The 13,574-nt window shown below is 47.0% G+C and overlaps 1 protein-coding gene across 9 annotated transcripts in view; it reads right to left on the bottom strand.

Annotated features, from left to right (window-relative positions):
• Nucleotides 1–571, bottom strand: part of AKAP13 (A-kinase anchoring protein 13) — a 237,025-nt gene extending 236,454 nt beyond the window's left edge. For 4 of the 9 annotated variants that reach the window (XM_068957945.1, XM_068957949.1, XM_068957950.1 and 1 more), the window contains exon 1: nucleotides 442–566. The gene's annotated coding sequence lies outside the window, so the exon portion shown is untranslated. Of the gene's footprint in view, nucleotides 1–441 lie in introns of all 9 variants that reach the window. The other 5 variants (XM_068957947.1, XM_068957953.1, XM_068957951.1 and 2 more) reach the window with 4 other exon arrangements.
• Nucleotides 572–13,574: the final 13,003 nt, after the last annotated feature.

The raw sequence follows: 13,574 nt of genomic DNA, 5'->3' as shown, positions 1-13,574 counted from the left end.
AGGGACACGAAACAAAAATCAACCCAAACGTGAAGCGGGATCGCTCGCTCGCACGAGGAGAGGCGCTCGCCGCCCCCCCCCCCCCCGCCCGGCCCGGATCGGCTCCCGCCGGGCCCCGCAGCACAGCACAGCACCCCCCCCCCCCACCCCGGATACAACCCAGCAGCGGCTCGATACAAAGTCGCGAGCAAAAAAGCCCTGAGGAAGAGGAGGAGGAAGGGGAGGGGGAAGTGTTTCAGAGCCCGGGGAAGGGGCGGGGGGGGGGGGGCAATGCTGCTCCGCACGGGGGCTCCCGCACCCCCCCGGTCTCCCCCCCCTTCAGGACCCACCCGCTCCCCACCGGAGAGGGGGGAGAACCCCCACCCCGCGAGCAGCCCCCGGGAGGGGCCGCCTCAAACTTCCCCCCCCCCCCCAACAAAACTCCAGCGGGCGCAGACTCACCGGGCGGCTCCGGCCCTGGCAGCGGGGGCCGGCAGGGAAGAAGGGAAGGGAGAGGGAAGGGGACGGTGGCGGGGCGGAGGGGGGGGTGGAAGAGGCCGCCGGGCTGGGTGCTCTCCGCCCGGGGAGGCGGGCAGGGAGGCGGGCCGGGGGCTGCGGGCTGCAACCTGAGCGCCGCTGGCCGCGCCCGCCCCCGCGGCCGCCCCAGCCGCAGCCCGCATGCGCCGCCGCGGAGCCCCGCCGAGGGGCTCGGCGGGCAGCAGCCCAGCGCCGGCTGGCAGCTGGTTTTCGGAGGAGGCTGCGGCGCCTCTGTTAAAACGTGGCTTGCTGCTTTGTGAACAAACTTCATTTTTTTTTGTTTTTTTTTTAATATTATTTTCCCCTCCCTCTTCCACCGGCACGGCAGACGGCGCGCTGCCTCCCCAAAGCTTGCCAGCTCCCCCCCATCTCGCCGCCCCGTCCGGCTCGGGCCGAGTTGCATCACCTGCGCGTCCCCTCGGCGTTTCGCCCTGCTGTGTGACCGTGCCCGGGTTAGCCAGGTGCTCTGCGAGTTCTCCCTGAGTGCTTGTAGTGCCGTGTCGCTGGTGTTAAAGGACGCAGGCGGCTTCCTGAGGCTGCGAGTTTGTTTTTGTTTGAAAGGGATGCTTCCCGTGCGTCGAACTCCAGCTTGAAGGGCTTGCTTCGTGTTGCGTTTCCAGCTTTCCCACCTCCAGAAATTTTAGCCTCTTGCTGGGCTTCTAGCACAAATTGTCCAGCTGTGCCTGGGATCCACTGCGCACAAGCGCTGCATATCTGTACCTATCACAGCCTTCTGTTGCCTGTAGCACAGACATCCAGGAGCTCCACCTGTGCCTCACCAGGACAGCCTGCAGCCCTGTCCTGGTCCTCACCATCTTTCCCCAAGGCCTGCAGCTCCCCTGCTGTTATACAAGGTGTGCACAGTTACTCAAGGAACATCTCCCTTCCCATTCCCACTCCTTGCCCAGGAAAAATGGCAGAAATGACAATCCACCGTTAGCGAATTAATTCATGTAGCCTGTGGTCCACAGATGGCTAGGTTTGAGAAGGCCCCTGGGGAAGAAGATGCACAATCCGTTGTGGTGACCTGTCTTCAGTAACCATTTTTGGTGGAAGCTCTTTGGAAATGCGTATGTGTGGTGCAGAGTGTGTGCGTGGTAAGGCCAGCATTTCCACTTGGCCTACCCTGCTGCATGTTCATGTGTCCTCTGGTCCTGACAGTGGCCAGGTGATCATACCACAAAAACAGCAGCAATGCTGAGGTTAAATGTACATCTCCTGCCCCACTAAAGCTAGACAGTCTTACCTCTCTACAACCGGCCCTGAAGGCACTTTGCAATGCTCTGCAAAGAGACTTTGCTGCTGGCCAGAACACCAGATGAAGGGTGCAGGTGATATTTTCCTTTTGCAAATCATGTTCTCACTATACAGGATAGAAATAACGATACTGACCTTCTGTGTTCAGTGCAGAAGATTTTCTGCTGAAAGCATTCTGCCTGAGCTATTGTCTTCCACAATATGCAACGTCAATCCTATTTAAGTCAGTGCAAATAATAAAAAGGGTTTCAATGCCTGGCAATGTGGTCATTTTGGAGGCTGGAACATACCACCATCATGTAACCTTTTAGACCAGGATGTAAAGTAAAACTTTTCCAAATAGGGCTCCAGCAGGGTGAGGCACATGAGAGCAGGGACATTGGAAATATTCACATTTTCGTTTGATTTCCTCCCATGCCTATAAGAAGGGCTTGTTAGATACATCACTTCAAAGTTCCCCCAAAAGAGGGGATGACATCCTGATGACTCAGGAAAGAGCACCATCTAGTGAAAAGCCACTTCCTGCAGCAACCGTGGCACCTATAACCAACCCAACCAAACGATGACTAACCCAGCCCAGCCCAACCTACCTCCGTCAGGTCTGAGGCAATTGTGAGGAGGTAGCATGGTAACAGATAACAGATGCCTAACATTTTCCATAACAAGCCCTCAGAGAGCTGCATTTTTCTCTCCTAGTTGTCCATCGTGGAAATGTTTCTTCTCCGTCAGCTACAGCCCCGCAAGCCAGCCTCTGCCTCGGGCTGTGTCAGCTGGGGGTCAGCACGGCCCCCACACTGCTGCAGGGGCTGTCCAGCCACGCCGGGACTCTGCAGCAGCCCTAACGAAGGGCTGAGCCCGATAACTCTGGCTAAGGCAGCACCTGTCGCTTGCATGCCCGTGCCTAGGGGCTCACATGTGCCGCGCTTGCAAATACTTTGGAAATGCTTTTATGGAGTCCTTTAAGCATGAGGATGCAAAGCTAATCACTCTGCAAGAGCGTTTACCCTGGTCATAGTATTCTAAATAAGGAGGCAAGGAAAATATCTTGGAGAATGGAAACATCAAGGAAACTGTAATGGGAAATAGCTTTCAGTTTACTTCTGTTCTCGTTGGCAGCGGTTTCAGGACTGTGCTGAGAAGATACTGGCAAACGGAGAGGTGCTTGGGGTGATTTTATGCAGTGGCTGAAGTGGTGGACGGATTTCAGAGGATTGTTTCTCAGAGTTCAGGGTGTTTTCGAACACGGTTCTCCTTTCCTCCTCTCAGTGAGGTAGCTTGGCACAATATCTCTTTTGCTGATAGGCAGGAGGAGGCTGGGTGAGCCAAGATTAAACAGCAGCTCAGCAGCGGAGGAGGAGGATGAACTGACGGGGCCCTTCATCACAGTGTCATGGCCTCTTCAGTCCGGAAGGCTGAAGCAGAGCGGGTGCTGCTCTTCCTATCAGAAATATTCCCTGGGGTAGTGGGCTGCTCCTGCTACCTGCAGACCCCCAGCAGCTCCAGGCGCACCAGTGATTTAGGTAGGGATTTGGCAAAGGTAGACAGGGCTGCAGGAAGGATAAAGAGGGCGAAATTCTACAAACTTCCACAGGACCTGGCAAATACCTGGCTTAGATCCGAGCCCAGGGTCACCTTCCCTGTCGGAGGACTTTTACTGCCACCGCCCAGGACCAAAAGGGATAAAATAGCCCCTGTGTGAGCATCTGCCACTAGACTACTAGATCTGCTCCAGCCATGTCAGAGGCCCAGCCCACACTGTCATCAGCTCATAATACATCTCTTTGCTTACTTCTGCCTTCGCCAGGATGCAGTTTGTGCTCTACTTTAGGCTTAGAATTGTTATCTACCCCCAAATTCCTAGTCTCAAAACATCCTATCTGCACCCACATCTAACCACAGACCAAAACGGAGAAAGAGTAGGGGAAGGGAAACTAGTGCAGGAGCTTCGTGGATGCCAGCATTTTGACAACTCTTTCGCCTTCGAATCCTATTTGACACAGTTTCTGTTAGGTTTCACTATTCACCATAAGTCCAAATCTGCTTTTCACATTCTAGCCAAAAAAAGTCAAAAATGTTCTGTCACTACTTATTTCAGGTTTTGATTTGCCACGAGCTTTGCTGCAGGGCTCCTACTTCTTGCTGGGGAACTCGATTTAAGTGCGAGTTGCACTCATGGATGAGAATGGAATTTGGATCTGCACAACATAATCTGATCATTTGTGTGTAGTGGCATGAATTAGCAATATGAGCACATTGTTCCCATTTGCTAGACATTAGCTGTCCTTGCAACTGAATAGAAAACAGAGTGCAATGTAATGATGGAAGCAGCAACTACTAAAAAATTGTTTTCATCATGTTTAAACAGCTCCAAAACTGAGACATGGAGCATTAAAGTGGCTGGCAATAGCGCACAGGACTCTCTTGGTATTGCTGATTGTTCAAAGCTGGTGCCCATAAAATGAGGAACTGGTAGTTAAGATAACTCCAGCTTCACCTTAAGAGATTTGAATATCATCCTACTTCTTCAAACTCTATAACATTCTCTATAAAGTCCTGTGATCTGTACAAGCTCCTATGATATTCCAGTCCTGTCCTTTTACTCTGTCAAGGTTTTATGGTATAAACAAATATCTAGTAAGGCCTGAGAGTATATGTTTGGTGGAAACACAGCAGCTTGTATAGATGGAAATAAAGTGGCTTTAAACTAGCTACTTTGACCGCAGCAGCACTGAACTCAAAACAGGCTACAAAGCCACCAAATAACCACAGCGGCATGTAGAGCCCATGTCAGGGAGGCTGGACTGCAATCAGAGTTGGACCTAGTTAGCCTAAAACCAGCGTGGATACATGGCTACAAGCTTAAGGCATTATAATGTGTTGCTGTAACTGTAAGGCAAGACTATGCAAGTAATTTTCACTTGCGATCCAGCCTCAGGTAGTCCTTTTGGCTTTTCAGATTGCCATACCTAAAAGGGTAAGGTAAATACGGGGAAACAGAGCGGCATGTTAAGCACGTCCCTGTATAAAGAACTCACTGCAGAAGAAAACTATTATTCATTTTATTTTGTGTAATGCTTCTAAGGAAGCTTGCTACAAAGAAATAGTCCTCATCCGATTCACTTTGCCTTCAGCTCTGGGAAAGACTCATATAGAAGGAAATAAACAGATATTAGTTTTCTTTTTTTTTGCATTACCTAAAAATGTGTATTTTTCCAAAAGGTGCTGTATTTTCCATCAGGATTTCTGAGGAAGGTAACAGAATCAGAGTTGTTCCATCTTTAAAGTCTGCAGAAATTCACTAGGTTGTTTGGGGATCCCTTTTTGGTGGTTCGAGTGGGTGCTGCTTATTCTATAGAGCTTTACTGCAAAATTATTGACGGTGGCTGAGAGCAGCCTCCAGCTGAAGTTTCCCTGTTCCCATGAACGATATATCTCAGTTCACACGTAGGAGTTCTGAGTATGTCACAATCGTCAGACACTGGAGTTCGCCCTTAGGACAGAAGATAGCCTGCGATGGGTGTTTGCAAAAAATCCACCCAAACCAAAACACACATGCTTGTGACCTGCCATACTTAATTCATGAAGTCAAAGAAATTTCCCTGTGTTCTTCTTCTACCCTTTTGTGGAAAGTTTGTGGGGCTTTGGTAGGAAGAGAAGGGGAGCAATGTGCAGCTAACTGTCACCCAGCACTTCAGCAGTTCTTCACTGTTCTTTCTGGTTATTTCTCAATTCTGGGAGGCAGAGCTTATCAGTTTGTCATGCAGATGTAATTTTAGTTAGTTGCTCAATTAGTGGGGCACATCTAGCAGGTCCACCTCTGCAGCTGACTGGGCCCCTCTGTGTGCTGATAAGCTGTGCTAACACCAGGCTCTTAAAATTCCCCTTTGCATATATTATACATGCTTTGATATACATGCTGTCTTTTTCTTCTGGTCAAAAATTTCCAGTTACTAATCGTTAACGGACCTGAAAACAGGCTAAGGGGATGTCTCTGCTGACACCCCCTTAAAAATCACACCCACCCACGTTTGCAGCAGGGACAGGCAATCTCAGTTTGCATCTTTCAATTTGCTTTAAATATTCTCACGACTAAATAAATCATTAAGTGAGCACATCACAGCTTCCCAAAGCCCCAGGCAGGGTCCAGTACTCCAGCAGGCACACAGAGATGCACAAGCCCAGGAGTCTGTCCTTCCCACCTCTGCAGCGTGCTTTTACATCCCATGGACTCCCCAGGAGCAGGAGGAGCTTGGAGACTTTTGGGCCACAAACAGCTCCAGGCGATGGAGCTGGGTGGGGAGAGCGGGACCAGCCCTGCGGTCCGCCCCGCGGGATAGGTGCTAGATAGAGCAGGAAGGGCAAGGATGAAAGGAGCCTTGCAAGCTCCAAACACTGTCACCACAAGGTCTCTTGGGAGGACTTCTCTCCACAGATAGACTCTTTTGCACTTCAGCTTTATACTCTGTGCTTTTAAAAGGCCACTGTTAACAGGCATCTGCTTGGGCCCAGCCTGTTCTTTTCAATATATGTTTTAATTGTCTGTGTCTGTTTTCACCAATGGTTGTTGTCCAGTTACGTGCAAAGAAAGGAATAGGCAAATCTATGCCAAAAGGCTTTAGTGAAGTATCAGAAAACATCAATGAAATCAATTTACGAAACTGAATTATGTGGGACCCCAGGAATAAAAAATGACAAACACAGAGAGTTAAATTGATAGCAGACCAGGATAAAAGCTTTTAGTCAATGCAGGCTATAAAATTAATCAAATGCACTATACGCCCTAAAAATTAGAGCAGTTTCCTCATCCCATGCACTCTCTTCGATTTCAGATCTAAATAACATACAAAGTAGATTAAAATTAATCAGTACAGCAGATCCCACTGTAAAGCAACTAATCAAGAAAGCAACATATACATTTGCAAATGATTATTCATTACCATCACCATGCACAGCCAGGATGTGAACGCATACGGCATCCCTGGCTTCTTTTGAACTGATGCCAAAGCTGATGGGTGCCTTCTCTTATGTGAGGCAGTAAGAGAAACCCTCAATGTCCAGGGCATTTGGAAATATTGACTTGAACCTTGCAAATATTATGAAGGGGTAGACCTTCAGTAGGCCAAAATTTTATCTATAATGGGCAAGAACACCTTCTTCTCTGTCTAGCACATAATTGCTCCATCTCTGACTTCCTCCGTTTAGGTTTTCTCTGTGAATCTATATGGACTGCGTTAAACTTCACAAGTCACAGAGGGGGAGGAGAGTCCTCCAGGTGTTGGGCACCAATACCCTCTGGGAAGGGCAAAAATTTCCAGCTTATCCAAACCTGTAAACATCTACTCCCCTTCGTATCCTTGCATTAAGTACTTCTCAAAACTTTTCCTGTTGATGTTCATGAACCTGTTCATGAACAAGAAAAAAGTACCAAAAAAAAAACAACAACCCCTTCTTCAGGAAGGCAAACAAGGTGTACATGTGTTGTATCAGACATTCAAGTGCAGCCTGGAAACTCACATCTCTGATCATCAAATTCAGGCATATTCACAAAACCTACAGGCTGAACATCAACTGCTTTAGAAACTGCTCTGTGAATCTCCATCATTTTGCCAACACCAGTGTATCACAACATGGACCTGAGGCAGTCTATGGTAGTTGGCTTCATAGATCAAGAACAAAGTAGGTTCCCATTATTGAATTTTCCAGTACTAGAAAGCCAGCAAGTTCCTCTCACCATGTCATGAAGGTCTGTTTTCTCTTCCAGTTGTTAGGCCACCATTGCTAGCCAGCCCAGCCCTTCAGGATCAGGACGCTTCCCAGATGGTCCAAGTACCTCTGCACCAGAGCTGCTGATGTGCACAGGGTCCAGAAGAAATTCATTATTCTTTTTCTCTGCCTAGCACACCTCCGAATCTCAGAAAAGTACACAATGGCATTGAACATCTCTGTTTAGCAGCATGAACGGTTGGCCTGTCATCAAGTGCAGATCTCTTGCAGCAGTGGATTAAAATAACTTCAGTTGTGAAGAGGAGAAAAGAAAACTGCTTCATCATGCACTGTAAACCAACGTCATGTGGGTCCTAGGAAATCAGAGACATGATGCCACAAATGCTAATGCCAGGAGAAACGATGGGGACTTGGGCATTAACTGGGTGTTGTGCATGCAGCAGTGGTGTATGCTTTGTCATGGCAAGCTTGCCTGCCTCAGGACAGCAGTACACAGTTCACTAAAGGAACTCGCTAAATAAGGATTTCAGGGTTTGACCCATGGCTAGCATAATACCAAAACACCTGAGGTGCCACTTGACGTCCGTCACCTTTTATTGCCACACTGCTTTCCTCTACTCTTCCTCTGAAGAGTTAATTCTGAATATTCCTTCCCTTTTACTCACACAGCAGTCTCCTGTGTCCTGCTCTCCCAAATGGTCCAACAGCAATTTTAGAGCAACCAAATCGATTCACAGTCTCTGAAGAAGACAATGATTTGTTGTCTTAGGTCTGACAGCTGAGAGTAGATATGGATAAACAGAGATAACCTAAGCTGGAAATGGGAGGCCACCTAGGTAACACCCTGTTCTCCTTTGCACATAGTGTACCAAATCTTGTTATTTTAAACTTTTCTCCAGTATTTCAATTATTTCACCTTTCCCCACCTCTTCACTAGCATCTCTCCTTCTTTCACACTGTAGCAGTTCCTGAGCAATGCAGCTGAATACTTTGCTACTACACATGATTTTGGTTAGGGCTGTCGTCTCCACTGCCAAATGAGGTTCTCAAGGAGAAAGAAGTCTCACAGACATTCTTCTCTTCACATTCCCCAAACCAGGAGAGCCGCTGTAAAGGCATCGTTCCTCCTCTTCCCCTCTCTGCTGTCTGACTACTGGAGGTTGCCAGAGGCAGCCTGGGATTGGCTTGCTCTTTGCAACAGCAGACGTGTGGGACACGCCGCCAGGCAGACACGTTGCAGAGAGCTGGCATTCTGGCTTGTCTGGGTCTCCCTTCACTCCTGTAATGCTAGACCACTTCCCAGTCATTTCTTAGCAGCCTGGGCTGAGAAGCCCATTACATTGGCTGGGTTGAGAATGGGATATGGCATCTCTGGCATCCCAGGCTGGGCAAGTTGTCTTTTGCAACACACACTGACGTGCTTTTGTGTGGAAGGGATCTATTTCACATTAACCAGCCGTCATAAGTATTTTTGATCACCACCTGTAAGCAAATCCAAGCAAGGCTCATTCCAAGGTCAGCTGGGTATTTCTGAAGACTTATCTCGAGCCTCCTCTGTGCAGGCCATTTAAACCTATGAGAGATGAAACAGAAGACAGAACTGATCCACAGTGGCAAGAAATAGATTAAGATCAAACAGCCTCTTCCGTCCCTGCAATTCCATATTGACAGGTGTCCAGGATGTCATTGCAAACACTCTGCAGGCTTCTCTGACTAATGAGGGCTTTGTCTTCACTGCTTTTCTTTTAATTTTTTGCCAATACGGGGCATTTAAACCATGCTCAGACCTATTGGAGCCTTACTATCAGTGACAGTATTACTTCCTCGTTATCCGCAGTCTTGTGCCCTCCCAATTTGAGGACGACGTGTCCAGACCAGCACAGTAATGTCAATGCCTGACTACTGCCACCCGACCAAAGGTCTCAGCCTCATGCATGCAAGATCTTGCGCCACGTTTGCTTCCCTCGTTTGACCTGCCACCTATTAAGTTCTTCCTTCTTTCCTCCTCCCTCTGCTTTTCGCATGAGTGCATTAGACCAGCTGCACTGCGCAGCGCCAGCTGCAACAGCCCATCCAGCAAGCCCGGATCTGAGAGCAGCCGGGGCGGAAAGCGCCCCGTCTAGCTTGCCCAAATGACATACCCGCCCCAGGAACCGAGGAGGGTAGCGGCCATGGCAACAGCTATCTTGGGTAACCTACCGGCTCAAAGAATTTGTTTGCGACTGGTTAAATAACCATGTAATCTGAGAACTTCAACAAAAGCCGTATTTCCCTTTTTATTAACTTCTGCCTCCTCCCACTACGCGTCCACCTGGGTTAGTCAAGAGCAGCAAGTAAGTTGTGCGCTTGCAGCAATAGATCAGCAAACTGAGAGGCAACTCATCAAGGACAACCGCTTGACAGAATAAGGGATTAAATGTCTCATGTAATAAATGTTTCTAATATAACAAACGTCTATACAGCACAGATAGACTTACAGAATTTGAAGGTATTTCTCTTACATAACTATGCCCTTCAAAGTCCTTTGCTTTAATTTTGATTTTCCCTATTTTCCCTCTCTCCTTTAGAGCATGTTTCCAAGTGCTGGCATTCGTTTTCTTGTGTGTCTGTCACAAGCGAAAAGTGTTGATGTATGTATGTATTCAACTCCAAACCACATCCGAAGGTTTAATGTTACGCTGGGAGAGAATCAAGTTAACATGCTTGAAACTGTCTCCTGTTTATTCCGCCAAGCTGGGAATAAAGGTGCACGTAACAAATTTTGTCCTGCAAAGCATTAGGCATCTTGGGATGGTGTTGAGTATCACTGTTTCTCATTGAAGATAGTGAGATTACACTCTTTACAAATTGGGAACAGCATTCATTTGGTTGACTTATGAAGAGCTGTTGAAAACCTTTATGTACACAGATAAGCAGGTCTCGTCCTCTGTCATTTGGCTGATTTACACACTAGTCCAAATATCAATAAAACTGCTTGTAATTCCTTTATGTCTGTGTAATTATTAAAACTGCAGACACTCCTGCTACACTGAGGATCTGATTCTGAAAGTGAAACCGGAAGGATCACCTCTCTGTGCCAACATCAGCTTACTCTTGTAATAACATTCAATTTCTTTTCAAACATCTTTAAAATGAGAAGAGGAACTCACTTATTTTCTCAGGTATTGTGACAACCAGACTGATGAAGCATAGGCAGCAGTTTGTGCTGAAACCACTGGGCAAAGAAAATAGTTTTGGGTCATGAGTTTACAGCTGTGCATATAAAGAACATGCAAAAGATCAAGACGTCTAGCTGGTCATATGTAAGACTATTTGGAATGATCTGCCTTTTAAAAACAATCTTATGACCAAAAATCCGCAGCCAGAATTTTCTTTCTCATGCACTGTGACTACGTATACCATCTGATAGTTGCTTCCGCAAATGATTGATTGGTTAGATATTGAGCTGTTTACTCTCACACTGAATTTTAAGATGTATGCTAATGCTGGAAGTGCAATCACTTCTAAGTATCTGGACCTCAGCCTATATCTGCAATCTCCGCATGGCAGCAATTTTTGCAATCTGTTATTACCTTTAGATGAATCGTGGCCGTTCCTTCTTCTCAGATATGGATATGGTACTCTCACAGCTATAGATCTAGATCTGCACAGGCAGGATATCTGGAGCGCACACTGTTTGCTACTCCTATGACCTGAGCATGCTGCTTTCACTACCTGCCCATCTGTTCTAGCATGGGCAGGAGGAGCACTGAAATATGATGTCTTACCCTACTGATAAGCCTCAAAGAGGTTTTTATACAACTAACAAACATCTAACTGTGCATTGTGATATCACTGCAGGGTATACTTTATCATGAGTCTAAAAGAAAAGATAAGAGACAGCTCTAGAAGCTTAACAGATCGTAGTGGGTTTAGGTGTTTGTGTCATACTGTTTTGCTAACTCTTATAACAAAGCGTAGTGATGATTATTATAGAAGTGAGAATTAAGGTATAGACTAATCATGTTCCTTCATCTCAAAAGGGTGTTGGTTGGTTGGTTTCAAAGTTGTATTGTATGTATAACTTGTGTAATATGACAGGCTCAAGTGTGTGCTGAAAGACTGAATGAAGAAGGGAACTAGTTGTATTTGGCAGGGAAGAGACGCATGATGTGTCTTGTTACTATGGCTTTATAGACTCATAGAAGTTAAGGTCTATTAGATCATGTATCAGGTCCCTCCAGGCTTCCCCACACCCTCACACCACTTCTGCTAGTTCTGTTAGTTCTCTGGAGTCCATTTTTAGTGTTTTATCGGTTGAATTTTAAGTATCTGAAACAGTGAAATAGCCATCTTTTTCTCTCAGAGATTTGTGTGGTGTAATACCTCTAAGAGATGTGCCTGGCTCTCCTGCCAGAAATACTTTTCTTTGAAAGATATGTGGCCGTTCGCATGTGATCGCACTCACCTGATGAAGAGCAGCACTTTTTTTTTCTTTGCCTCCACTATTAGGCCCTCCATTTGGCACTGAACCTCTCAAGACTGGTCATGCTAAAGTCATTACCTTCCATGCACGTGCGCACCACATGCCTTCCCTGGGCAATTTCCACCATAACTCAGCATCAGCTACTTAACTCAGTGGTTGAAACCAGTATGACCAATTAAAAAATAGAAAAGCAGGAAGCAGTATTAGTCTCCAGGCTATTTGCTGCCTCCTAAAGCAGTAGTTCCTGAAGTTTTAAGAGCAGGCCTTGCTGCTGTTGCTTTCTATTCCACTTTCCTCCATAAGGACCCCACTGCCTTCTGGAGCTCTTCCAATCCATTACTTCTTCACCTTGGACTCCTGTCCAGCTGGCTGCCATCTCCTCCATGCCACTTGCTCTCAATTAGCAGTGTCCAGCAGAGTCCATTAGCAGGGGCTGCACCCCACACTTGTGCTGTGCCTTCATGGGTGTGCTCAGAAGGGCACCCGTTGTGAGATGGCAAATGCTCTGCCCAAGTCTGCTAAGGCAAAGTTCTAGTACTGCTAGTACTCCCTGGTGCAAAAGAAGCAAAGGCCAGACTTACGTTATTTTTGATTTTATCGTTTAGAGGTAACACTTTAGAATTCCTGTAGAAGCTAGATAGGGGCGAGTGCTGATGGACTAGCTTCAGCTCGTTGTCTTCAGTTCTTCACCAGTACACCTATGCTACTCCCCCCTTCAAGCTGGAAAAGATGTGGCTGTGAATGTACAAATATATCCAAGGAATAAAAGTGGGGCTAATTCCCAGTGGGCCTAATTATCTCTGGTAGGAGACTAGAAGTTTGGACTTCTTTGCAGCACAACATGCTGTGGATAGGTGAGCTACTGCTCTCTTCCAAAAATGAGCTGCTTATGCAAAACAATTCAGCAGATAATAGTGGTGGTGTTGCACATGTTTTTTCTACTTAGGGAAGGAAACAAAAGTGATAACTGAAAATGATTAGCTCCAGCACTTGGCACCACCTTGCTAGAGCGTTGTAAAGTCACACTTTCAGTCGCTGAAATGGGAGTGTGATTATGCAAGGACATAGATTGGCAATGAGTAGTGATCCACCTGGATATTAATAATAATTATTAACTAACACCTTTCATCAGAGGTGTTGGGAGAGCTAATCAAAGGAGTATCACTGAACAGATGGGTGAACGGAGGCAGAAAGCAGTAAACCTGAGTCTCACTGAGGTTCTGGACCTAAGTGTCCCAAGAGGCCAGCGGTAAAATAGGGAGCAATCCAGGCTAGACTGAGCCTGACTCCCTGTCTAACAGCTTCTTCCTTAGGCAAAACTGCTATTTCAGTACCCTGGATCTCGGAGGGCCTGATGGGAGCTGTCTCTCCCCGCCACAGGCACCCTCTGACAGCTGGATTTCCACTCAGAGAGCTAAAAGAGGTGTAACATCAGCTGGAACGAGCTGAATGTGCTCAGCCGCGTTTCATTATGACCGAGACAGGCCGAAGCACAACATCTCCACCAGAGTACACTATTAGAGCACTCTGTTCCCCCTGGTACTGGCAGTAATGAGATGATAAAACACAGGCACAGAAAAACAGTTTGTCTTCATAAATCTAAAAGACAGAC

This window comes from Struthio camelus, chromosome 12 (genome assembly GCF_040807025.1).
Source record: "Struthio camelus isolate bStrCam1 chromosome 12, bStrCam1.hap1, whole genome shotgun sequence".
Classification (NCBI taxonomy): domain Eukaryota; kingdom Metazoa; phylum Chordata; class Aves; order Struthioniformes; family Struthionidae; genus Struthio; species Struthio camelus.
The sequence above is the reverse complement of the archived record's forward strand: the minus strand, read 5'-3'. Positions and strand labels throughout refer to the sequence as shown.